The following is a 25,199-nucleotide window of genomic DNA, read 5'->3' as shown; positions in this document are numbered from 1 at the left end:
GAAGAGCATGTCAGGCCAACTAGTCAACTTAGCCACAAGCCAGCCTTCAGGACTGCATCCACAAAAGTGAGTGTATGCTCATTTTACAGCCACATGCCCAGAGTGTGTGCAAACATAGGGTTCTACATGCAAAACAGGTTCTGAATGCAAAATAGGTGCATACCCAACTTGATAAGCCTGTTCTTCGCAATTCCTCTCAAAAATGTTGACATTAACTTTAAAAGGGCAGGGTACAAATTAAAATGGAGAGACCATCAACTGCATCTCTGGAGCAAATCTCATCTACATATCCCATTTATTTAAACAACAAGATATTTGAGGGAGGAACTTTTTTTGTCATGCGTTTGTGCAGTGCCTAGAAAAAACATAGGACTCCTAGGTACTATTGCAATACAAATTATAATGAATATATGCAGTGAAGTTAGTAATTATTGTGCCTTTGTTCATTATTTTCCTTTTTAATGTGAATTACCATCAATGGGGAAAATATGCCCTTGACAGAAAGAAGTGGTGGAAAATTGTGAGAGCAGCCAAGGACCTCTATGGTCTATAGCAGTGGTCCCCAAACTTTTTCATCTGGCACCTGCCAGACGAAGGACCATGGCAGCGGTCGAGCATCCACGGAAATGCCTCCGAAATTCGGCAGCGATGCCTCTGGATGACGCCGCTTGTTGGTGGTAAGCGGTGTCATCCAGAGGCGTCACCACCAAAATGCCGCTGAATTTTGGCAGCATTTCAGCGGATGCTCGACTGCCAGCCAGGATGCAGACACTTTTAGATGCCCCCGCAGGCACCGCACCGCATTGGGGATCCCTGATCTATAGAGCCAGGGAGTAAGTAATAAAACAAATTACTGCCCTAATCTAATTTGAGTAATGATTTTGGGCCAATGGGGGGAAAAGCCTGACAATTTAATGTGTTAATTGTAGAGATGGACCAAAGTCTGAGATCTGAACATCTGCAATATTTGGGATAATATGGGTCCTCCTACAAATTTCACAGGTGACGCCTATTCTGTAATGGACCAGACTTATATTCAGGATTCAAACACTTTGAACTTTGTGAAAATCTGGATCAGAACTGTAAAGGCCCATCTCTAGTTAATGGAAAGGTTTAGGGCAGAATTCGAACCACATAGTGAATGTCGACTTTGGTATTCTGCTCTTCCTACTTGCAGAGAACTCTTATGGTCTCCAATAAGGGATCAGCTCCCAGGAAGACCAGGATATTAGTGTGATGGGTTGGATCACAGAAACCACCTTGGGAACTGCCAACTGATGTACCAAGACTACTTCTGCCCCAGCTTTCCTGCCCTGGCAGTTTGGGACTTCCGTGCCCTGCCTGGTTTAAGCCAGACCCGCAAGCCTGCTGCAAACCCAGACCCAGGTCTGAACCACGTCCCCTAACAGCTGTAGGCTTAATTGAAAGCAGCTTAAGAAGTGTTCCTGTCTTTAGCACTCAGATGCCCAACTCCCAATGGGGTCCAAACCCCAAATAAACCTGTCGTACCCTGTACAAAGCTATACAGGGTAAATTCAAATTGTTCGCCCTCTATAACACTGATAGAAAGATATGCACAGCTGTTTGCGCCCCACCCCCAGGTATTAATACATACTCTGGGTTAATTAATAAGTAAAAAGTGATTTTATTAATTACAGAAAGTAGGATTTAAGTGGTTCCAAGTAGTAACAGACAGAACAAAGTGAATTACCAAGTAAAATAAAATACAACACACAAGTCTAAGCCTAATACAGTAAGAAAACTGAATACAGATAAAACCTCACCCTCAGAGGTGTTCCAGTAAGCTTTATTTTGCAGACTAGTCTCCTTCTAGTCTGGGTCCAGCAATCACTCATACCCCCTGTAGTTACTGTCCTTTGTTCCAATTTTTCTCATGTCTCCTTGGGGGTGGAACCAGCTGAAGACCAAATGGAGGGGTCCCCCATGGGCTTAAATAGACTCTCTCTTGTGGGTGGAGACCCTCTCCTCTCTTCCATGCAAAGTTGAGCTCCAAGAAGTCACATGTCCATGGATGACTCACTTTTTACAGGCAGCAGCCATTGCCCACATGCTATCTTGAATGTCTCCCAGAAAACTACACATGTGGATTGGAGCCTTCCAAGATCAATTAAGAAATACTTGATGAACAATGGGGCACTTAATTTGCACATTCCTTTCTCAAGAAGCTGGCCAAATGCTTTACTAAGGCTACTTAGAAATCAAGTACACAGCCAATATTCATAACTTTGAATACAAAAGTGATACATGCATACAAATAGATTCAGTAGATTATAACCTTTACAGAGATATGTTACACGGCATATGTAGCATAAAACATATTCCAGTTATGACATATATACATTCTTAAGCATATTTCCATAAATCCTTATGAGGTGTACCCTCACAATTAGCAGAGATTCCCCAATGCACATCTGGGGAGATCAGAGGTTTGTGTTTTTTAACCTTTGGAAAGTAAGATCAAAGTTACCGTTATGTTCCCAAATTGCAGGTCCAGGATTTCATCATTAACTGGATTGATGACAACGTAGAAAGGCATCACTGTGGACTTACGAAGATCATCGCAAACAGAGATCATGAAATGATTGGCAGTGGGTTCTGAGCATTCATTCTTGGACAGAACATAGTTGATATAACCAGCCCAGAGACTCTGAAGACTGAATGAACCTCTGTACAAAGTAGGTGAGATTAAAAATAAACTAGGGGAAATTTAGACTCAAACTTTGTAGGTCAGACCCATCTCTAAATATTATTAATAAGACCAAATAAGCACCAGTAAGGTCTAGTAGCCTGTGGATTAGTTTCCCAAGGAAGTAGTGGATCATTGAAAATAATACTAGACAAAGCACTCATGAATACACTGTGAAGAACTGTGTGCTGAACGATGGACAAGATAACAATAGGTTTCTATGATCTGATGCTGTTTAAATAGATAATGATTAGCTAACTAGAAGCCACTTGCTGCACTGTATTTCCTCAAGATGTTCTCTCTCTCACCTACCAATACTCATCATTATATAACCAGTTGTGAAGCATTACCCAATCATCTTTTACCACATTAAACTCCAATAAGCCCCTTTATTATTAGGAATACATCACAAAAAATCTGTAACTCATTTATATTGATTCCAGCATTATTTTTTTCATAGCAAGGTGAGGGAAGAGTGTCTTTTAGGTAACCATACTGAGAGTTTGTCTCCAAGAAGAAGGTTAGTTCCTCAGAGACTGCGTCCTTTTCTGAGGCATTCAGATATTCCAAACTGATACATACTGCAGATCCCTCATCCACTACGAACATGTGTCCTGAGAAAAGACAGGTCAGCATTATTCTAACTATTTGGAACAAGTCGTTTAGTTGCATCAGTTATCGACATCTGGTTAATTGATCAAACCAAAAGATTACCAAGTACCAACAGCTACATGGGCAATTGATTAATACAGGGACTGTCAACCAGAGGAGTAGCTGTTTGTAAGGGGGTGGTGATATTTATTACTATGGGGTTAGCGAGAGAGTTTGTTAGCAAAGGGCAGTCCATAGCTGCTCTGCCCCAGGAGCAGAACAGGGAGAGAATTAGAAGTTTCAAAGGCTCAAATCCCTACCTGGCTCCTCACTTGCTCCAAGATGGAACAATCCGGTACCGGCTCTATACCAATGGCAGGTTACTTCCCCCTTCCAAATGAGACCGCTGGTGCATTAAGGAGCTGGAATTCAGACTCCACCTATTCCTGGCCTACTTGTAGGAAGGGAGGTCGCTCCCCCATAGGGCAAGGGCTGTAGCAAGCCCTCTAGAAAAATAGAAAGTAAGAGAAATGGTAGCCAGGAAGTCTTAATAAATTAACTGAAGAGTCATTTTAGATCAGGTCTACTAGGTCTATCATTGTGTTTGCTTTTAAAACTTTTCTTCTTTGCTATGTACTATAAGGATTTATTTAAACATACATACATATTTTAAAAAAAAGTATTTTCAAAAACCACACACACACGATTTCTGAAAATAAATTCTTTAAAATATATACAAATGAATAGCACAAGCACATAGGGACAAAATCAGAAAGGTTAAGACACAAAATGAGTTACATCTAGCAAGGAACATAAATGACAATAAGAAGAGGTTCCTTAAATACATTAGAAGCAAGAGAAAGACAAAGGAAAGTGTAGGTCCTCTATTTAGTAGGAAGAAGAACTAATGACATCTGGAAAGCTGAGTTGTTTAATGCCTACTTTTCTTCAGTCTTCACTAAAAAGCTTAATAGCAACCAGATACTCAACACAAACAATATTAACAACAAGGAGGGAAAAATTCAAGGCAAAATAGGGAAAGAACATGTTAAATAAGATCATTAGATAAGTTAGATATATTCAAGTTGGCAGAGCCTGATGAAATTCATCTTAGGGTACTTAAGGAATTAGCTGAAGCAGTCTTGGATCATAGAGGATGAGTGAGGTCCCAGAGGACTGGAGAAGGGCAAACATAATTCTTAGTAAAACAAGGGAAAAAGAGGACTCGGAATTATAATAGGCCAGTCAGCCTACCTTCGATATCTGGAAAGTTACTGGAACAAATGATTAAACAATCCATTTGTAAGCACCTACAGAATAGAGATATAAGTAATTGCCAACCTGGATTTGTCAAGAAAATTATCATACCAAACCAATCAAATTTCTTTCTTTGATAGGATTACTGGCCTAGTGAAGAAGGGGAAGCAGTAGATGTGATAGATCTTGATTTTGGGAAGGCTTTTGACACAGTCCCACATGACAGTTTCATAAACTAGAGAAATGTAATCCAGGTGAAATTACTATAAAGTGGGTGGCACAACTGGTTGAAAGACTGTATACTTAAAAAGTAGTTATCAATTATTAGTTGTCCTGCCAGGGTCAGTCCTGGGTCCAGTACTATTCAATATTATCATTAATAACTTGGATATTGGAGTGGAGAGTGTGTTCATACAATTTGCAGATGACACCAAGCTGGGAAGCGTTGCAAGCATTTTAGTAGACAGGATCAGAATTTAAAAAGAGCTTAACAATTTAGAGAATTGTTCTGAAATGAACACGATAAAATTCAATTCAAACAAATGCAAAATACTAAACGTAGATAGGAAAAATCAAATGTACAACTACAAAATGGGGAATTACTGGTTAGGTGGTAGTACTGCTGAAAAGGATCTGGAGATTATAGTGGATCACAAATTGAGTGTGAGTCAACAATGTGATGCAGTTGTAAAAAAGACTAATACCATTCTGAGGTGCATTAATCAGAGAAAGCAGCAAAGAATCCTGTGGCACCTTATAGACTAACAGACGTTTTGGAGCATGAGCTTTCGTGGGTGAATACCCACTTCCTCAGATGCGTGTAGTGGAAATTTCCAGGGGCAGGTAGATATATGCTAGCAAGCAAGCTAGAGATAACGAGGTCAGTTCAATCAGGGAGGATGAGGCCCTGTTCTAGCAGTTGAGGTGTGAAAACCAAGAGAGGAGAAACTGGCTCTGTAGTTGGCAAGCCATTCACAGTCTTTGTTCAATCCTGAGCTGATGGTGTCAAATTTGCAGATGAACTGAAGCTCAGCAGTTTCTCTTTGAAGTCTGGTCCTGAAGTTTTTTTGCTGTAGGATGGCCACCTTAAGGTCTGCTATAGTGTGGCCAGGGAGGTTGAAGTGCTCTCCTACAGGTTTTTGTATATTGCCATTCCTAATGTCTGATTTGTGTCCATTTATCCTTTTCCGTAGAGACTGTCCAGTTTGGCCGATGTACATAGCAGAGGGGCATTGCTGGCATATGATGGCGTATATTACATTGGTGGATGTGCAGGTGAATGAACCGGTGATGGTGTGGCTGATCTGGTTAGGTCCTGTGATGATGTCGCTGGTGTAGATATGTGGGCAGAGTTGGCATCGAGGTTTGTTGCATGGATTAGTTCCTGAGCTAGAGTTATTATGGTGCGGTGTGCAGTTACTGGTGAGAATATGTTTCAGGTTGGCAGGTTGTCTGTGGGCAAGGACTGGCCTGCCACCCAAGGTCTGTGAAAGTGTGGGATCATTGTCCAGGATGGGTTGTAGATCCTTGATGATGCGTTGGAGGGGTTTTAGCTGGGGGCTGTATGTGATGGCCAGTGGAGTTCTGTTGGTTTCTTTCTTGGGTTTGTCTTGCAGTAGGAGGCTTCTGGGTACACGTCTGGCTCTGTTGATCTGTTTCCTTATTTCCTCGTGCAGGTATTGTAGTTTTGAGAATGCTTGGTGGAGATTTTGTAGGTGTTGGTCTCTGTCTGAGGGGTTAGAGCAGATGCGGTTGTACCTCAGTGCTTGGCTGTAGACAATGGATCGTGTGATGTGTCCGGGATGGAAGCTGGAGGCATGAAGGTAGGCATAGTTGTGTGTAAGTATAAAGGCACTGTCATAAACAGATAGCTAAGGGTTAATGTCTCTTTCACCTGAAGCACCTGACCAGAGGACCAATCAGGAAACCGGATTTTTTCAACTTTGGGTGGAGGGAATTGAGTGTCTAAGTCTTTTGTGAGTCTGCCTGCTTTCTCTGAGCTTTGGAGAAGTACTTTCTACTTTCTAGTCTTCTGTTTCTAAGTGTAAGGACAAAGAGATCAGATAGTAAGTTCTATGGTTTCTTTTCTTTGGTATTTGCATGAATATAAGTGCTGGAGTGCTTTGATTTGTATTCTTTTTGAATAAGGCTGTTTATTCAATATTCTTTTAAGCAATTGACCCTGTATTGTATCATCTTAATACAGAGAGACATTTGGATGTATTTTTCTTTCTTTTTATATAAAGCTTTCTTTTAAGACCTGTTGGAGTTTTTCTTTACTTCAGGGAAATTGAGTCTGTACTCACCAGGGAATTGGTGGGAGGAAGAAGTCAAGGAGAGAGCTGTGTGTTGGATTGCTAGCCTGATTTTGCATTCCCTCTGGGGGAATAGGAAAGTACTTTTTGTTTTCAGGATTGGGAACAGAGAGGGGGAGTCTCTCTGTGTAGTTTCACAGAGCTTGTGTCTGTGTATCTCTCCAGGAGCACCTGGAGGGGGGAAGGGAAAAAGGATTATTTCCCTTTGTTGTGAGACTCAAGGGATTTGGGTCTTGGGGTCCCCAGGGAAGGTTTTTCAGAGGGACCAGAGTGCCCCAAAACACTCTAATTTTTTGGGTGGTGGCAGCAGGTACCAGGTCAAGGCCCCTCTCCAGCCACTCCCCATAATTGAGGTCCCATTTCAGCGAGTAGCTGTGGATATTCTGGGCCCTTTCCCAAAAAAGACGCCCAGAGGAAAGCAGTACGTACTGACTTTAGTGGACTTTGCTACCCGATGGCCAGAAGCAGTCGCTCTAGGCAACACCAGGGCTAACACTGTGTGCCTGGCCCTAACAGACATCTTTGCCAGGGTAGGTTGGCCCTCTGACATCCTTACAGATTCAGGGTCTAATTTCCTGGCAGGGACCATGGAAAAACTGTGGGAAACTCATGGGGTGAATCACTTGGTTGCCACCCCGTACCACCATCAAACCAATGGCCTGGTGGAAAGGTTCAATGGAACTTTGGGGGCCATGATACAAAAATTCATCAACGAATTCTCCAATAATTGGGACCTAGTGTTGCAGCAGTTGCTGTTTGCCTACAGGGCTGTACCACATCCCAGTTTAGGGTTTTCACCATTTCAACTTGTGTATGGTCACGAGGTTAAGGGGCCATTACAGTTGGTGAAGCAGCAATGGGAGGGGTTTACGCCTTCTCCAGGAACTAACATTCTGGACTTTGTAAGCAACCTACAAAGCACCCTCCGACACTCTTTAGCCCTTGCTAGAGAGAACCTAAAGGATGCTCAAGAAGAGCAAAAGGCCTGGTATGACAGACATGCCAGAGATCGGTCCTTCAAGGTAGGAGACCAGGTTATGGTCTTCAAGGCACAACAGGCCCATAAAATGGAAGCATCATGGGAAGGGCCATTCACGGTCCAACAGCGCCTGGGAGCTGTAAACTACCTCATAGCATTTCCCAATTCCTCACTAAAGCCTAAAGTGTACCATGTTAATTCTCTCAAGCCTTTCTATTCCAGGGACTTACAGGTTTGTCAGTTTACAGTCCAGGGAGAGGATGCTGAGTGGCCTGACGGTGTCTACTACGACGGGAAAAAAGACGGTGGCGTGGAAGAGGTGAACCTCTCAACCACCCTGGAACGTCTGCAGCGGCAACAAATCAAGGAGCTGTGCACCAGCTTCGCCCCATTGTTCTCAGCCACCCCAGGACGGACTGAACGGGCATACCACTCCATTGATACAGGTAATGCTCACCCAATCACAACCCCACCCTACCGAGTGTCTCCTCATGCCCAAGCTGCTATAGAACGGGAGATCCAGAACATGCTACAGATGGGTATAATCCGCCCATCTACCAGTGCATGGGCATCTCCAGTGGTTCTGGTACCCAAACCAGATGGGGAAATACGCTTTTGCGTGGACTACCGTAAGCTAAATGCTGTAACTCGTCCGAACAACTATCCAATGCCACGTACCAATGAGCTATTGGAAAAGTTGGGACGTGCCCAGTTCATCTCTACAATAGACTTAACCAAGGGGTACTGGCAAGTACCGCTAGATGAACCTGCCAAGCAGAGGTCAGCATTCGTCACCCATGCGGGGGTGTATGAATTCAATGTCCTTCCTTTCGGCCTTCGAAATGCACCCGCCACCTTCCAGAGGCTGGTAGATGGTCTACTAGCTGAACTGGAAAATTTGCAGTTGCCTACCTCCATGATGTGGCCATTTTTTCAGACTCCTGGCCCGAACACCTACTACACCTGGAAAAGGTCTTTGAGCGCATCAGGCAGGCCCTGACTAACTGTTAAGGCCAAAAAGTGTCAAATAGGCCAAAACAGAGTGACTTACCTGGGGCACCAGGTGGGTCGAGGAACCATAAACCCCCTACAGGCCAAGGTGGATGCTATCCAAAAGTGGCCTGTCCCAAAGTCAAAGAAGCAGGTCCAATCCTTCTTAGGCTTGGCCGGATACTACAGGCGATTTGTACCACACTACAGCCAAATCGCTGCCCCATTGACCGACCTGACCAAAAAGACCCAGCCAAATGCCGTTAAGTGGACTGTTGAGTGTCAAAAGGCCTTTACCCAGCTTAAGGCGATGCTCATGTCTGACCCTGTGCTCAGGGCCCCGGACTTTGACAAGCCATTCCTAGTAACCACGGATGCATCTGAGCGTGGTATAGGAGCAGTGCTCATGCAGGAAGCAACAGATCACAACTTCCATCCTGTCGTGTTTCTCAGCAAGAAACTGTCTGAGAGGGAAAGTCACTGGTCAGTCAGTGAAAAGGAATGCTATGCCATTGTGTACGCCCTGGAAAAGCTACGCCCATATGTTTGGGGATGGCGGTTCCAACTACAAACTGACCATGCTGCACTAAAGTGGCTTCATACTGCCAAGGGGAACAACAAGAAACTTCTTCGTTGAAGTTTAGCTCTCCAAGATTTTAATTTTGAAATTCAACACATCACAGGAGCTTCTAATAAAGTTGCTGATGCACTCTCCCGTGAGAGTTTCCCAGAATTCAGTAGTTAAAAAGTGTTCTTAAAATGTAGAAGTCTGTTAGTTATATACTTAGTAGTATATGTAAAGGTGCATGTGTTGTAGTAATCTGTTTATTTTAAAGTTCTAGAAGAAAATCGCCGCCAGTAAGCTTCCCCACTGTCTGCAATTTGGGGGGCGTGTCATAAACAGATAGCTAAGGGTTAATGTCTCTTTCACCTGAAGCACCTGACCAGAGGACCAATCAGGAAACCGGATTTTTTCAACTTTGGGTGGAGGGAATTGAGTGTCTAAGTCTTTTGTGAGTCTGCCTGCTTTCTCTGAGCTTTGGAGAAGTACTTTCTACTTTCTAGTCTTCTGTTTCTAAGTGTAAGGACAAAGAGATCAGATAGTAAGTTCTATGGTTTCTTTTCTTTGGTATTTGCATGAATATAAGTGCTGGAGTGCTTTGATTTGTATTCTTTTTGAATAAGGCTGTTTATTCAATATTCTTTTAAGCAATTGACCCTGTATTGTATCATCTTAATACAGAGAGACATTTGGATGTATTTTTCTTTCTTTTTATATAAAGCTTTCTTTTAAGACCTGTTGGAGTTTTTCTTTACTTCAGGGAAATTGAGTCTGTACTCACCAGGGAATTGGTGGGAGGAAGAAGTCAAGGGGAGATCTGTGTGTTGGATTGCTAGCCTGATTTTGCATTCCCTCTGGGGGAATAGGAAAGTACTTTTTGTTTTCAGGATTGGGAACAGAGAGGGGGAGTCTCTCTGTGTAGTTTCACAGAGCTTGTGTCTGTGTATCTCTCCAGGAGCACCTGGAGGGGGGAAGGGAAAAAGGATTATTTCCCTTTGTTGTGAGACTCAAGGGATTTGGGTCTTGGGGTCCCCAGGGAAGGTTTTTCAGAGGGACCAGAGTGCCCCAAAACACTCTAATTTTTTGGGTGGTGGCAGCAGGTACCAGGTCCAGGCTGGTGGCTAAGCTTGGAGGTTTTCATGCTAACCCCCATATTTTGGACGCTAAGGTCCAATACTGGGACTAAGGTTATAACAGGCACAGAGCTCAGCAGCCAGTTGTGCTGTGGTATCATCAGGGATAGTGTTCCTGACAGCTTGTATTCCATCTGTGAATGTATTTCAAATTTGATGACAATATATATCTCCAGATCAGTGGCACTGCTATGGGCACCCGCATGGCCCCACAATATGTCAATATCTTTGTGGCCGACCTGGAACAACGCTTCCTCAGCTCTAGTCCACTCACGCCCCTTCTCTACCTACGCTACATTGATGACATCTTCATCATCTGGACCCATGGGAAGGAGACTCTGGAAAAATTCCACCACGATTTCAACAGCTTCCACCCCACCATCAACCTCAGCCTGGACCAATCTACACGGGAGGTCCACTTTCTAGACACCACGGTGCAAATAAGTGATGGTCACATTAACACCACCCTATATCGAAAACCTACCGACCACTATGCCTACCTTCATGCCTCCAGCTTCCATCCCGGACACACCACACGATCCATTGTCTACAGCCAAGCACTGAGGTACAACCGCATCTGCTCTAACCCCTCAGACAGAGACCAACACCTACAAAATCTCCACCAAGCATTCTCAAAACTACAATACCCACACGAGGAAATAAGGAAACAGATCAACAGAGCCAGACGTGTACCCAGAAGCCTCCTACTGCAAGACAAATCCAAGAAAGAAACCAACAGAACTCCACTGGCCATCACATACAGCCCCCAGCTAAAACCCCTCCAATGCATCATCAAGGATCTACAACCCATCCTGGACAATGATCCCACACTTTCATAGGCCTTGGGTGGCAGGCCAGTCCTTGCCCACAGACAACCTGCCAACCTGAAACATATTCTCACCAGTAACTGCACACCGCAACATAACTCTAGCTCAGGAACTAATCCATGCAACAAACCTCGATGCCAACTCTGCCCACATATCTACACCAGCGACACTATCACAGGACCTAACCAGATCAGCCACACCATCACCGGTTCATTCACCTGCACATCCACCAATGTAATATACGCCATCATATGCCAGCAATGCCCCTCTGCTATGTACATCGGCCAAACTGGACAGTCTCTACGGAAAAGGATAAATGGACACAAATCAGACATTAGGAATGGCAATATACAAAAACCTGTAGGAGAGCACTTCAACCTCCCTGGCCACACTATAGCAGACCTTAAGGTGGCCATCCTACAGCAAAAAAACTTCAGGACCAGACTTCAAAGAGAAACTGCTGAGCTTCAGTTCATCTGCAAATTTGACACCATCAGCTCAGGATTGAACAAAGACTGTGAATGGCTTGCCAACTACAGAGCCAGTTTCTCCTCTCTTGGTTTTCACACCTCAACTGCTAGAACAGGGCCTCATCCTCCCTGATTGAACTGACCTCGTTATCTCTAGCTTGCTTGCTAGCATATATATACCTGCCCCTGGAAATTTCCACTACACGCATCTGAGGAAGTGGGTATTCACCCACGAAAGCTCATGCTCCAAAACGTCTGTTAGTTTATAAGGTGCCACAGGATTCTTTGCTGCTTTTACAGATCCAGACTAACAAGACTACCCCTCTGATATTAATCAGAGAGTTGTATGTAAGATAAGGAGGTAATTCTCCTGCTGTATTCAGCATTGGTGAGGCCTCAAATGGAGCATTGTTTCCTATTCTGGGCACCACACTTTAGGAAAGAGGTGGACAAATTGGATTGAGTATAGAGAAGAACCACAAAAATGGTAAAAGGTTTAGAAAACCTGACCTATGAGGAAAGGTTTAAAAAACTGAGCAAGTTTAGTCTTGAGAAAAGAAAATTGAAGGGAGACCTGATAACAGTCTTCAAATATGTTTAGGGCTGGTATAAAGAGGACAGTGATCAATTGTTCTCCATGTCCACTGAAGGTGGAACATTCAAGCAGTAATGGGCTTAATCTGCAGCAAGGGAGATTTAGGTTTGATATTAGGAAAACTTTTCTAACTATAAAGGTAGTTAAGCTCTGGACTAGGCTCCCAGGGAGGTTGTGGAATCCCTATCACTGGAAGTTGTTAAAGAACAGGTTAGATAAACATCTGTGCAAGACGGGCTAGTTTTATTGGTCCTGCCTCAGCACAGGGGGCTGGATTGATGATTCTCAAGGTCCCTTCCAGCCTTACATTTCTATGATTCTACAATATATGGGCAAGACCTGACTTTTCTAAGAAACATGGTTTATATTTATGACTGGACATGCCAAGTGGAGTCTTCAAGCCAGCTAATGCACTTCTTAGGTGTGTAGTGCCAAGTGCCTCACTAAATCTCCCCAGGATGCATTAATCAACACTACTGCACTGGCTTGTATCTTTGCCCATTTCTAGTTAATGCCAGAGGTTAAATGGTCTTCTGACATTGCTGGCAAAGTCTGAAACCACAAACTTGTAGCAATGTGCACAGTTCAGTGTGCCAGTTATTGTCGATATTATTATGGGACTGAGGTCTGAATTGACTCCCCACTTGGTTCCTCTGAACCCTTCTCCTCCAGCCAATCTAGCTAGGCATTCGTAGCACGCCTATCACTGTAGTATCCAGTGTGCCTCTAATTCCCCACTGCTAAGACTCTGCCCTTTTGGAAGATCCTACAGGAGTGCTGATTTCTCATCCCAGATTGCATCACCACATGCAGGTCCACCATCAGAGTAGGATCACAGTAGGATTGTATAGTATTCTATACTAACATTCAAGTCTAAACTTATTTTCAGGCACTGTAACTAGTTTATTTGGGCATAAGCTTTCATGGGCTAAAACCCACTTCATCGGATTTTAGTCCATGAAAGCTTATGCCCAGATAAATATGTTAGTCTCTAATGTGCCACAAGGACTCCTCATTCTTTTTGCTGGTACAGACTAACACGGCTACCACTCTGAAACCTGAAACCCTACTCAGAGTAGGGCCACAGCCCTCACCACCTCAGGGAAGCATCAGAGCACAAAAAATTTGAACAGAGCTGAAGCTCAGCACAGAGGCGGAGCTGCACATGACATAGCCAGAGATGGGATTTTGGAACTTAGTGAGGGGGCAGGATGGAGCTGAAAGCAAGTGGGAGGTTGCAGAAAGGAAAAAGGGAGCATGGCAATGGATACAAACTAGTGTTTTTGAAACTGAATAAGTAACCAGAAGTCCCAATGAAGCCACAGAGAATTGACAGTACTCAGCACTTCTCAGGCTCTAAGGACTTGTACCCTGTAAAATAGTTGAAGAAGGACTCAACAAGAATTTTTAAAGGGGATGGTAAAGTGTGATGTGCATCTGTATATGTGGGGGAGGTTGGGAGAAACACCAGTGTAAAGAAACAAACATCAAAGCAAATCTTCCCCATTTTGCTGGCATCCAGCAGTGGTTATTCACAGATTTAACTGACATCCTTTTCAACATGCCATCATCATAGAGAAGTCCCTGCCGCTTCTCAAGAACTAAAAGCCAACAACTCAAATACCATGGGCCTGATTCTCAGATGTTTGCATTAGAATAAAACTCCATTGATTTCAGCAGAGTTACATTGGCAAACAACTGAAGGAATGCAATGGAGAATCAGGAGACAGAAGCTTAGACAATCTTTTTCATGGCTGAACTTTTCTCATATTTGATGGTGGTCCAAAAGGTAAAAACTCCTTTTGGAAAGTTTGATTAGTATCATTTCAGGTATTTTTGTGCTCCACAAACATGAAAAATAATTTCCCCCCTTAAATTTGTACTTGCATAACTCAAAATAAGCCAAAACTAGAAACAAGGAAATGGAAAAAAAGAAAAAAAAAAGTCATATGAAGAAAAGTTCAGTGGTCCAAATTTTGATCTCAGGTAGGGTGGTGACACACAGGAAAATCAAGAGGACTCTATAAAAATTAATCTCTTTACAAAAAAGAAATCCATAAAATTTCGTTTTAAAAACTGATAATCTTAAATTTTGTAAAGTATCGGAGGGGTAGCTGTGTTATTCTGGATCTGTAAAAGATGCATCCGATGAAGTGGGTATTCACCCACGAAAACTCATGCTCTAATACGTCTGTTAGTCTATAAGGTGCCAGAGGACTCTTTGCTGCTTAAATTTTGTAGAATTTTTCCAGAAGGAGTAATTTCAATTACCTGTGTATTATAATATGCAATTCAATGGTATAAGTTAATGCTGCAATAGAAATCTTAAACTTTCTGAATTTCCTGATCTTTGTTTGCTCGCTATCTCAACCTTGTTGTTGCAGTGAGGTTAGTTTTATATTTAGTATCATTATCTAGTTTGTAGTAGATCTGGGGAAAAAATGGTAACATTGTGGCTTGATCCCCTGCCCCCTCTTCAAAACAAAAACAAAAACAAAACACTGATGAAAAAATTCTAACCAACTCTAATTTACACTTTTATCATGTCCTCCATCCAAAGTTCTCAAAGCCTTCTATAAACAGAAATAAATTAGACCCTGCTCCAGAAGTGCATTTAAGCACATTTAACTATAAGCACGTGAGTAATCCCTCTGGGATCTGCTCACATGCTTAAAGTTAAGCACGTGCTTACATGCTTTGCTGGACTGAGCTCTTAAACCTCTGTAAGTGAAGTAATTTGTATACCTATTTTACAAAAAGAAACAGAGCCACAGAGATTTTAAGGTCAACATTTTCAGAAATGTCCACTAATTTTGGTTTCTTCCTTATGTCAGTTAAAGGCACCTAGCAGCTGATTTTCAGAAGTGCTGAGCACCACTGACTTCTCCAGCTCTACTCACTAGACTATGCTCCTTTCTCCCATGAGAGGAGTATGATTCTTGCATTAACTGATTCCCGGGTTAACAGTGAGAATAGCATTTAATTTCTCCATTAAATGGGTCAGCCAAGTTGAATTACTAAGCCAAGAGGTGCCTGGGTTTCATTACCAAATGCAACCAAAGAAATGAATAATAATTTAAAAAACAAAAAAAGGAATTAAAATAATGTGACGAATTAAGGAGTTCTAAAATGTCATGTTGCTGAAATACTTCTGCTAAAAGTGTGCCTGCACAGATGGAGCGGAGCACTGTCACCAGTGACCTTGTTCACTCTTCCGCACCAACTCCATTTTTTCAAGTTTCTTCCTCCTACTGGAGCTACGGACCTTCCATCCTCAGAGGTATTGTGACTTGCCAGCACACATCATTGAAAGGAATGTCTTTAAGCACTCATTTGAAAACAAAACAAAAAAAAAAGAGAGACAGGAGAACGATTTCCCTGGCAAGTGAGCAGAATAACCATCATTGCACAGCATAACATTGCAGCACTAAACGTATATCACCCCTGTTATAACTGGAGATTGTCAGTAATCATTACCAGAGATCTAGGCTATGAAAGTGTAGTAGTTAATTACCTGCTCTTATCTGATGGTTTTAAAGGATCCACTGCAGAGGGATCTTTTTATATGTGCTTTCTGTCAGTGGGAATGGGATTATACAGGAGTCAGAATTGACATGGGTAATTTCTGATGAACTCTAGTCTACAGATGGACCTGACTCAAAGAGCACAGGGTCTCAAAAGCCTTGCAAAGTTTCAAATCCAGACATAGATTTTTGAATTCATCTCTACATCTATTCTCATTCAGGCTTTCTGACTTCTAACCTGTCCTACTCTATTCTCTTCACGCATGTTTTCCAAATGGAGAAGTCATTTAAGACTAGACTGTACTTAACCTGTTCAGATGTACAAGGTGAGGGGAAGAGTTAGTCTTCTCCAATTTTGTGTGACCATGCAGAGGATACACACAGTACCTATCACTGAGCTCCCTCTGTGTAGAAGGACCCTGATACCGTAATGCTGACAGCCATGCTAGAAATCCACTGGGAGCATGGACAGACAGGGCAAGCACATGCCTCAAGCTATTAAAAAGTTTTAGAAGCAGTTGTCACTATATGCTTTCCTCCAGGGTCTGCTGCAGGTCTAGTTCCTGCTCCTGGGACAGTGACTGCAAGTTACCACCTCTACATTCTCTACTGCTGCACAGTGGCTTGAAGACATAGGGCACAATTCTGCCCTAAATCCAAACTCTGCTCAGAATAGTGGGTTGGAGTCCTACTTCTGTGCACCTGGCCCTGGCATCTGTTAGAGCAGCCTTGAGGTGGCTCTAAATTACTCAGATAGCATGACAGAGCACCACACTCCTACCTCACTGGGGTAGTGATTGGTACAGGAGCCAGCTTCAGCAGCTTTACACCAGCAGCATGTTCCTCTCCCCAGATAGGAATTCTCCACTGCCCAGCTACAGCCAGAATCCAGCCCTTTCATATCACCTGAGCAGTAGAGGCCACAAGCTACAATATTGTCCACAATTTAATCTTCAGTGTTCTGTATTTCACTTAGGAGCTGAAATGCTATTTTTTAATCATGTTGAAATGCTACTGTTAAACAGTAGGGCAAATAATAAAATTGGGCCTGATCCTGCAGACTTTATTCAGGCAAACTCCCATTGCCTTGAGCACAAGTTTTCCCTAAAGATGGCAGTATCTGGCCTATTGTAATTAACTTGAAAAAGCAGATTAATATTATAGACACCTAATGCCTGTTGTGTATAGGGTTTTTGTTGCCTTTAGAATGTTTAATATTTTGAGAAGTAAACTAGAAAGACTTAGCCAAATTAAGTATTTTCTCTAAACTGTCGGTGTTATTTGCACTGGCAACGTGAATGAGATAAATTGGATTAGATGCTATCTATATTCAAATCCTAATTGTGAAGGATCCAAATTTTTGAGCACTGCATGGAGGCAAACCAAAAAGCAAATACTACATTGTCTGCAAAGCAGCAGATAGCTCAGTTTACCAATTAGTCAAATGGTTTTGGTAGCATGACTGATCTCTGAACAGAAGCATTCCATGTCTATTGGGTCCTGTGCAATGAGGTTTATGACAGCACAGCTCTCCATCCTGTGTCATGAAAAACTATACAACCTGGAGTACAGCATGGCACTTCCAAGCTTTGGGTGTGTATTTTGGTGTCATTACAGTAACTCCAAACCAGACTAAGGCAAGAAATCTATCTTCTGAATTATAATCTGGAAAAAATTATAGTCCGGTAGTTCAAACTGAATACATTGAAATGTGAAACTGTTAGTAAACATACCCAGATGAATGGTGGGACGTTGGTTGGTGATGGGGAGGACTGTGATGTTCAGATCACAGCCTGGGAGAGTGTGTGAAGAGATAACGGTGGAGAGAGAGCTTTATTAAAACAACAACTATCCACTGTACCAGCCTCTCCATCTGAGACAATGAGAGTCAAGTTGTCGTCACAAAGGCTATGTCCTATTTCACCTCCTAGAAAGAAACAAAGAATAGAGATACTGAAATCACACTCTCAGGAGAGCATACAAGAAGAGCAAAAAAGATCATCTGATCTTTCCTTGAAAAACAATAAATCAATCAAGTATCTTCAAAGGCTGAGGACTTTGGATCAAAAAAACAAAGGAACTTGTGTGTATTTGGAAATGTTTTAGATTTGGCTGTCAAATAAATTTCAGTCTCATAACAGCCATTGAATTTAAAAGACCAGCCCAACAAACTCCTAAGTAGTGCCATTTAATGCTCTCCCACATAGCAAACCTGTAAGCTATATTACTGGAAAGTTAATACTAGAATCACATGTGAAATAGTGCACAGTATTATCCCTTTCATAGCGTCGTCAGTGTGAGGCGCTCAAAGCTCTTTGCATACTTTAATGAACTAAACATCACAACAAGCCTGTCAGGTAAGGAAGTCCTGTCTTATTTCCATTTTACAAATGGAAGAACAGAGTCAAAGAGTTTAAGGCTTATGCTTTCAATATCATCAGCTAGTTTTTCTCTGACTTTCAGAGATGTTGAGCACTCACAGTTCTGACTGAAGTGAAGTTGTGGGTGCTCATAATCTCTCAGTCAGGACATAAGGGTCTCATGTTGAACCCCTGCCCCCCAAAAATGGATGCACTCAAAATTAGTAGATACTTAAAAAAAATAGGTCTAAGGTCACACAGGAAGTCTGTGACAAAGCCAGGAACATACCTCACATGTCTGGTTTCTCAGTCATGGTCTAGAGCTGCAAGAAAACAAATGGAGTCAGGAATGTCTAAAATATAACAGGTACTAGAACTGGTTAAAAAAATGTGTTCTCACTGTGTCCCTTCACAAGATTTTGACAGATGCCCTCCAAAATTCTTTTCATCTAACTTTCCACAGAAATGTTCGGATTTGTGGCAGAAATTCCAATACTGAAAAAGGTATCCAAAAATTGAAATAGTTCAGTGTTTTGACAAAAAAAAATTAAATTTTCTACTGACCACACATGCTTCTTTAATAAAAATGTCACTTGGTCAGAAACATAATTTTCTGTTTACAATCAGTTTCAACAGAAAATTTTTAACTGCCCTACACAACACAGTCCACTGTGAGGAAATCTGATCATCTAACCCTGTGCAGTGCACAAATCCTTTTAATAATAAAAGTCTTCTGTTTAGTACAACAGGCAATAAGTGCCACGTGTAGAAAGCATCATAAGGGGAAAAAATTATTGCCCATCCTTGAAAAAAAATTTGTATGTACCATACTGTACTAAAACAATAGCAGTATATAAGCAGAATTCATTTCTCTAGACTGGGTGGGCTTTATTAACTAACAGGTTACAGGATTTCATTTCAGATAGGCCAATATTCTTAAAAACAGCTGTATCCTTAAGAAAACAAAAGAGCTAAAAAAAATCCCAACAACTAAGGGATCTCATAGAAGACAGTGGCTACGTCTTCACTACCCGCCATATCGGTGGGTAGCAATCGATTGCTCAGGGATCAATATATCGCGTCTCATCTAGACTTGATATATTGATCCCCAAACACGCTTATATCAATTCCGGAACACCACCAACCCGAACGGAGTTGCAGAGTCGACATGGGGAGCCGCGGACATCGATCCCGCGCCATGAGGACAGTGAGTAATTCGATCTTAGATACTTTGACTTCAGCTACGTTATTCACGTAGCTGAAGTTGCGTATCTGCGATCGATTTTCCCCCGTAGTGTAGACCAGCCCTCTGGTCAGAAAATTCAAGAGAACACAAAAGACCTCTACTTCCATAAAGGGTTGCTGCAGCTGATCTCAATGGAGACATATTATTTAACAATCACTAGAACATATCTACTGACAAAACAGTATCCACCAAGATGAGCATACAGAATGCTAGTGTGCAAACTGGCAATATTTCGAGTGTCCATTCTGCCCTTAGGATGAATAGCAGGGTTCTTGGGGAAAAGAGCAGAGCAACAGAGAAAGCAGTCTCCCATCGCAAAGGCTGCTACAGTCACAGGGTGGGGGAGGAGGGAAAGCAGGTGATTTTGAACTTGAAAGAAAGATGAATGTATTGAAGCAGTTCTCTTCTCCAGGCTGATGGCATGAACAATAATCTGCCGTGCCTGAAATCTGTACAACAGGAGCATTCTTGCTGCAGTGCAGGAGGAATTGAATGATAATGTATGTGGACATAAAAGCAAAAAAAAAAAAAACCCAGTAAGAAACGAGGATTTTTTCCTACAGTAATTAAAGTATTTTAAAAGACAGTCTTTTGATGTTCTTTATTGCAACCAAAACTGCACAAGAAAGGGGGTTGGCAGAGACTTCTTCTAATACTCATTAGTATATACAAACACAGTTTTAAAGTAAAATCAGAAAAGGTGCAGGAGAGAATTTCACTGAACATTTAACATTAACTCAAAACAGCAAAAGGAAGGACAATTCAGGCAGCTATTCCACCCTTAACTCATCCTGTAGTGCCCAGGTAACTCAGTGAAAGTGGCACAGGGCAGGTCTAGGGCTCAACGAACTGTCTCAAATCACCCACATTAGCAGATGATTAAATGTTTGTTTCAGACACCTATGAGATACCTGCGTCAAGCTGTGGTGATGGTATGTCTCTACACAAACATGCATTGAAGTCAAGGATGAGCAATCATCTACGTCAATTTTGTGTCATCGCTATCAGCATCTGTTGCATAAAGGTATTCTGTAGTGATAACGTGTCCTCCCTCCAGACACTCCAGTCTTGATTTTAATCCTGCCTGTAGCTCTGGGGTCTTATCATTAACTGGTATAATCTTGAAAGAATGAGAAGAGGAGGGAGAGGAAAGATAATTTCATTTATAGTTCAAAGTCCAAAAAGCAGTATTGGCCTAGATTTTATTCTAACAACCACCTTATTTCCTCTATCATTCATATGGGGGAGCTCATCTAACAAGCAAGTAATAAACTGTTGCCTCTCAAATATATTTATGTAGAACATTTCACACTCTGGGAAGGTTATTTGATCCATAATGGTTATCAGCTGCTGTTTATCATAATTGTTACGGTCAAATGTTTAGCATCTGAGTCTGTCTCTGGGATCTGGGATCTATCAGTAACTTTGGACATCAGTGGTGCTGGTGGATTTGTTCCCAACCAACTACAGATGTAATGAATTCTGGGTAGCTTCCCCAGTTAGATGAAATCCTACAAAATGTGTTCCAATTAGAGAGCAAATAAAAAAAATAAATATTTTCTTTAGAAAGTAACTTCACCAAAAACATCTTGATGAGCTATTATGTAAATATCTCATTTCTATCAGCATCCTGAATAGCAAACTCAGTGCAGAGGAGGTTACAAACATTATTACATGTTATGGAGCAATTGGTTGAGATGCAATAGTTAAGAGTGAGCCTACACTTCCATTTTCTACCTCCCTTTCCTTCAACACTTTAGCCTTTATTGAAGGATGAGGTAGGGACCAGGGAAGAGAATTTAGGGGAGGAGGTGGCAAGAGGTTTGGGTTGCTTATACATTTTATCTCAGTTCTGAATTCCTGGGTTCCCAACATTTGTTTTTTATTTTAAACTACAATGTTGTCATTTGTTTTATTCACTCTGATGTATATTCTCTCAGCCTTAACTCCATCTTCATCTATGTCTGGGCATCTAGCTTCTCAGATAAAATATTACACTTTAACATTACTTATGGAACTTTGAGTTATATTTCAGACCTACAGCCGTTCAAAAAATGTCCATCAACATTATTCAACAGAAAATGGGTTTTTCAACTGAACAAAGTTTTTCATGAAAGGATCTGCTTTCCACAGAAAAATTTTGATTTTTCATTGGTGGAGCTGGTGTGGGGGAAGAATGCCCAAAAACCTAAATATTTTAATTTGGCTGTGCTGCCATGGTGACTTATGTGAGTTGCAGTTTGGTTAACTTTTATCCCTATTCTCCTCTGTGGGCAGGGTTCCTTGGCCAAATTACGTCTCCCACGGTGCACTCCCCCACTATGGTGGGCCTTCTCTCCAAAAGGGGAATCCATGGTGCATTGTGGGATATGTAGTCCAACCAGGGAGCCTGGCCTATAAAGGAGAATGCGAGCATGAGACACATGATCTACAAGTCCCCATAAGGCTCTGTGACAGCATTTCCAAACAGAAATAGTTCACTCTTCAGCCACAAATTTTCTGATTTTCAATTTCTGCCAACAAATTGAAATTTTCTATGAAAAATTCTAACAGCTCTATTCAGAACTCAATACTCCCAAGTTCATTGTTCTGTAGATTCCCCAAGGAAGGAAGATGGATTACATCATGTGATCTATTTTCTCACTTCACAAATGAAGTAGTGTTTTGTAGAAATACAGTAAAGGAAATCTATCTGCATGAGAACAAAGCATACAACTAACAGTCACCAAACCACTCAATCTTGCACTCCTTACTTAGGCAAGACTCCCTTTGAAATGCCAGCTGGGCTCCTAGTGCAACTGCATTTACGTGTTCAAAGATTTTTAAAGGGCTATGGTAAATTGCTACCGTGATTTTAAAGAGGTAGCTGTGTCTATTACACAGGATTTGAGACGGTTAAATAGCAGGAGAAAATAGCTGCTAGGAAGAGAGAAAACCAAAGTGTCTTTTCCCATTTTGGTCTATAGGTAGGCTCCTGATTCTAAAAAAACTTATGCACATGCTTAGCTAGACACACATAGTAAGCAGTCTTATTAACTTCAGTGGATCTACATCTAGTGTGTATAGTTAAGCATGTGCATAAGTCTTTTCAAGATCAGAGCCTTAGTCATTAATAACTCTGGAGTCGTTTTATAGACATTTCATCCAGGAGTCAGACTCAGCCTAAGCAGAAATCTTTCCAGGAAATCTGGTAAAAAGATTGATGAAAATTAAAAATCTACTTAGTCAAGCTAAAATAACCAATATGTGATTAATACTTTCCAATTATATTTCAGTAGAGTACATTGCTGAATTTGTTATTACCTGCCCTCTTAACACTCCATCTGCAGTGTTAAATCCATCTGTTGCTGAAAATATGACTATATCTTCAAGGGTTTCTGAATCATCATGCTGGTACCTTTTAACATAATTATAATGAAAAGTGATTAATTAAGTAGTGAAAATTAGAAACCTATAAATAGAACGTGCTGGGTGGGGGGAGGACTAAGGTCTACCAATGCCCACCACTTACAAATGATCCTGTGAGATGCTTCTGTTTAATCTTAGCATATTGGTCTAGATCCTCAACCAGCATAAAACAGCATCACTCCATTGGATTCAATGAAGTTACACTGATTTATGCCAGCTGAGGCTCTGGATCATGATCATTATGCAGTGGTTCAGAGGTAAGCGACAGAGATGAGTCCATGACATGAATCACAATTGTCTTCACTAGTGAACATAAACAAAGAAAAAATCCCATGTGCACATTATCGTGAAAATGTCTTGCATGACATGATGTAAAAGACATTTATGTCCTCACCTCTAATAGGTGAACAACCTAACACACCTAGTCATGTACATTTTTGGACAGTATTCAATTTAGATAGCACTGTTTTCTAAATGCAATCTAAAATTAATGACAACATGATTTTTTCCCAAAAAAATTCTATTGGAGAAACAGAACCATTGTTAATTCTTTTGAAATAGAAACATTATTTGCAATGCAGAGATTTATTTAATAAATAATTAAATAAATAAAAGGTGGAACCCAAATGCATTACCTGACTTTGTAAGACTGCAAATCTTCAAGGGTAAACATATCTCCTTCCTGCATAATGAGTCCATACAGTTCAATGTGCCCATATTGAGGACATATCTTCAGCTGGATTCGAAGATCATCCCTGATGTCCAAGTCTGACACCATTAGATTCTCCCAAGAGATGAAGAAACTGGTTCCTTCCTCTGTTAAATGATTGGTGAAAATCTTAAACAGTGATGAGCTCACAAAATGCACTGAGGCACTATAAGGAATAACAAAATAATATACACGGGAAAATAATGAGTTCAACATGTCAGCAATTAACAAGTATTTCAAAGGCAGACTTTGGCATAGGAGTGTCTATATTGGATTTCCTACTGATCTGCAACCATTCTCAGTGCAGGTTCAGAGTCTGCCTCCCAGATTTCATCCACACGTCTCATGAGAAAGAAACCCACCTGCATTGCCCATGTTAACTTTCAGATGGTGCTATCACACCACATGGATATGGGGAAAGTAGTACTGGTTTAAGTTATTGTTGCTGTCCTGTGACAGGGGTGGAGATAGCTTTCAATGTTGTACCCACATAGAACCATGACAGCCCATCTCTGCTTTAATCAGGTAAACACCACCTATTTTAGCAATCAGATGAGACCTATACTTCTCTTGGAGAAGCATAGTTAGATATTAAAACCAACTAAGCAAAAAAATACAGGCCATTTACCAGACAGAGTAAGCGCCATAACTGAGCAGGAGGATATTGTGATCTACTACATTTCTTTGCATAGGAGGGAGGTTTGGGAAGAAGTGTCTTTAACCAATCTTTTCTTAACTGCACAAAAGCGCATCTCAGTTTGATACAAGAGACAAGTGAACACATATGCAGGTCATCTCATTTAACTAGGTGGCTTGCCCAACGCTGCTTGGAATCTGGATCAGCACATACAGTCCTCCTGTGCTTTCAAAGCCCCTCAAATAAGTTCTAAAACCCTCACAGAAGTACTAAACATAGTCTCCTCTTCCTTTGCAGGCAGACAGGCTCAAAACACCCGAGGATTCCCAACACAAAGAAGCAGGGCTGGCTTCAGCATTTTTGCCGCCCCAAGCGGGCGAAGAAAATTAAAAAAGAAAGATAAAGCCGCAATTGGCGGCACTTCGGCAGCAGCTCTACCGTGCCACTTCATTCTTCAGTGGCAATTCGGTGGCCGGTCCTTCCCTCCAAGAGGGACCGAGGGACCTGCCGCCGAAGACCTGGATGTGCTGCCCTGTTTCATTGGCTGCCCCAAGCACCTGCTTCCTGCGCAGCTGCCTGCAGCCGGCCCTGCAAAGAAGTCTCGATACACAAACCTACAGTCAAACAATGAAACAAAAACATCAATAACCACCGGGATGTATTCACTTTGTGTGTATGAGTAGAGGTGGTGTTGCCCTGTAGCGGCTCATCCATGGAGGTGATAAAGTGACTTACTACTAATTCCAGCTATAGGAGTTCTCCTTACGCTCAGCGGTGGAGGCCTGTATGTTTGGAACTGAATCACCTAAGTTCTACTCCCAGCTCCCTACGCACATGTAATTGCATTTGCTGTCTGCAGCACGTGGATGTGTCGTACCACAGAAACTCA

The 25,199-nt window shown here is 41.8% G+C and overlaps 1 long non-coding RNA gene and 1 pseudogene across 1 annotated transcript; both read right to left on the bottom strand.

Moving 5' to 3' along the window:
* LOC127056021 (FRAS1-related extracellular matrix protein 1-like) overlaps nt 1–25,199 on the bottom strand; it is a 100,795-nt pseudogene that overhangs the window by 60,678 nt on the left and 14,918 nt on the right.
* LOC127055284 (uncharacterized) lies at nt 1,668–17,872 on the bottom strand. The gene is made up of 3 exons (XR_007775451.1): nt 17,684–17,872; nt 4,553–4,608; nt 1,668–3,321 (listed from the first exon to the last, which is right to left on the bottom strand). It is a non-coding gene; the product is annotated as an uncharacterized LOC127055284 (long non-coding RNA).

Source organism: Gopherus flavomarginatus, chromosome 7 (genome assembly GCF_025201925.1).
Source record: "Gopherus flavomarginatus isolate rGopFla2 chromosome 7, rGopFla2.mat.asm, whole genome shotgun sequence".
In the NCBI taxonomy this organism is placed as follows: Eukaryota; Metazoa; Chordata; order Testudines; family Testudinidae; genus Gopherus; species Gopherus flavomarginatus.
Note: the sequence above shows the minus strand (reverse complement) of the source record. Positions and strands in the feature narration are given on the sequence as shown.